Genomic DNA, 3,065 nt, shown 5'->3' on the forward strand with positions numbered 1-3,065 from the left:
TCACTCATCATATGCAATGATATAATGTCAATCAAAGAAATGAAAGTTCCAGATACTGTGAGCTGCAAGAGGCACATCCTCAGCTGTTCTCGGGTAGAACTCCATCTAATGCAAAAAACAGAAAAAAGGTAAATATCCATTCGTCATACTGGTACTGTTCACGATTAACCATATCAGATACACTCAGTCAGGCACTCACACTCATTCACTACCCCTTTTAGCATCTGTATCACATCAAGACTAATATATTATAAATTCATGTCAAGATTCTTATATTATATCAAGATATATTATAGACTTATTCAAAGACTTATATTACATCATATTTAAGAGTTATTCCAAGATTTATATCATATTACTTTTATGATCATATGTTAAACAATGACCCAGGTACTCACAAGGTAGAGAGACTGCCAAACCCATAGATGAAAGAAAGCTGGAGTAAGGAAACAAAGTCAGAACCTCCAACCTGCACCCGTACCAAAGTGCGGGGTTACGCCTTTCCCGTCAACTCGGGGATCTGTGTGATGTACCCCATGTTGACGTCGTTAAGTACGACCTTTACAGGGGTCAGGCGCCTCTAACCTACCTACGGGGGCAGATGTCTAAACCTAGCAGGAAGGGGTTCTTTGGAAAAAGGAGAGAGGGAGAGAAAGTGTGTGAAAGAGTATAGAAAAGGCCAGCTTCCCTTCACCTATACCTTAGACAAGCCTACAAGTTTGCTCATTATTACCCTTACTCTACCTCAGAAAATTCTGAATCAGAAGTATCATCTAACACAGACAAACTACCACAATAAAAGTCATCTACAGAATCAAGTTGAACAGAGTCCTGATCATCACTACTGCTACTACTATCTGAATCTGTTTCCACATTGTCCAGACTTACCTGATTTTGCACAATACAAATAGAATTCGAACAATCTAAACACCTACATCCCGGACCACATACCTGACCTTTCTTGAGACACTTACATCTTTTACTAGAGCACCCACTTTTACATTTACACCCCCTGGTTAAAAACTCTACAGTCTTCTGCACCTTTTCAATATTTTCTTTAGAATCCCAAGTAATCATTAAATTACCATGATCATCTATTTCCCAGCCATACCTATCTAACAATACAGATGAAAAATCCTGCTCTAAAGCCTGAGCCCAAGTGAGGTAAACCCAACAAGAACGTAACCAATGGAACCAAAGGGACTGAAAGGAAGGTAAACTATTATCTTCAAACTCTATTCTTTCAAAGATGGCACCTCTGATAATTTGTAACCAATTTTCATGAATCTTAAAAATATTATCCCCCCTCGTTTCTCTGAAAAGTTGGGCTGGAGATGAGTACTTAAGGAAAGCGGTGCGATGCTTTTGAAAGTAAACACTACCAACTAAACGAACAAAAGCCAAGAACCCTGTATCTTTATCTGAACATGAAAGAGAACCACTAGTTACTGTTTGGACAGAATTTCCACAAGAAATGAATTCTGAATACTGAAAGAAAGTTTTCAAAAATGATACCTTACCAAGACCAACAAAAAAGGAAACATAATCACAACCTGTACTGATAAACAGTGACTGAATTATATGGGGTAGTAGATTTCTTGAAAGGGAAGAAAGATCAGGGTCCTTGTCAAAACAAGATAGCAGCTCATTCACATCCAGACATTGCCAATTTCCTGGTTCAGCTTTTAGTAAAATCACAATTCTTTTACCTGACAGTGTCTGCCTCACAATAGGAAGGCCCACATGATATGTGTCCGTATCAGGTGAATAAATCATTATGTTTTCGTATCTGCTTGAAGCAGCATGCAGCCAAACACGAGTGTCACTTTCCTCGTGATTGGACCTACAGTCTGGAAATGGAGAGATGCCATCTACTGAAGAAACAAAACACATATCTCTCTTATCATCAGTAAAAGCCCCAGCTGTGAACACTTTCTGTTGCTGCCTCAAAAAAGGTGTACAAACTGTAAGTAAAGAACTACACAAGTATGAACATAATAGACGCTTGTTTGGACGCAAAGAAATAAATTTTCTCCAGTCTTTTGGGGTGATTGTGTCATCAGAAACTGAGTCAAGGGGTGTTACATTTTCACTTTCAGAAACTGAGTCTCGTCTACTTCTTTCAACATCTTTGGGACTTAGGCCATTTCTGTGGGGGTCATCAAAAACAATATGGACTTCATAGAGTCCATTCCAAGACACCATGAGGGTTTTTAGGCGATATTTATAATTAGTCTAAATTATTTTGAATAAAAGAATATCTGAGCCACAATAATTAAATTATTTTCAAAAAATTGACTAAGAAAATACTCATTTATTTGAATTTCTTTGAATATTTTAGAAACATTTTGAAAGTAAAAGGTACAAAAATATCTTTATTTAGAATAATTGTGAAACCTCTCTGTGATTATTTCACATTTACAAATATTTACAAAAAATGGTAAACCTGGCCAAATGGTAGAATTAGTTTATTGCCCCCATAAAAGTAAGCCCTATTGTTGCATCTGTATATTTTTAGACTTCACTGCTGGGCACTGGTGGATCCTTTGTGGTGGGCCATTGTTGCATGGCACCCAACCATACTTTGCAAGGATGTGTGAATTGCTATCTTCCCAGCCCACCGAACCATTTACAAAAAATGGTAGAAAATGGTAGAAAATGGTAAATAATGGTAGAATGCTGTTATCATTATTTAGAAACCATTAGAAGTATCCAATTTCACACCATGAATATTTCCAAAGTTTTACAGGACCAGGGAAATATTTATAAAGTTGAAACAGTGTTAAAAATATTTCTTAAGTATCAAATGTCCTAGACATATAATTACAAAACTTTAAAATCAATTCTAAACAATGGCAACAAACATCCGCATGGTGTCTTGGAATGGACTCTAACAACCTGACTGGAAAAAAGGCAAAACCCATTTTAGAAACAGAAACTGTGAATACTCAAGAAAAGTTCTATGCTGACCTAATGGAGATGTATTGATCAAAAACATGCCTTCTAAAACAGAGCACTGGGGAGAAAAGTTGGTAGGGTACATTTTGGTGAAGCACTAGGGTATC

The sequence above is a fragment of the Branchiostoma floridae genome, chromosome 11, assembly GCF_000003815.2.
Source record: "Branchiostoma floridae strain S238N-H82 chromosome 11, Bfl_VNyyK, whole genome shotgun sequence".
NCBI classification, from domain to species: domain Eukaryota; kingdom Metazoa; phylum Chordata; class Leptocardii; order Amphioxiformes; family Branchiostomatidae; genus Branchiostoma; species Branchiostoma floridae.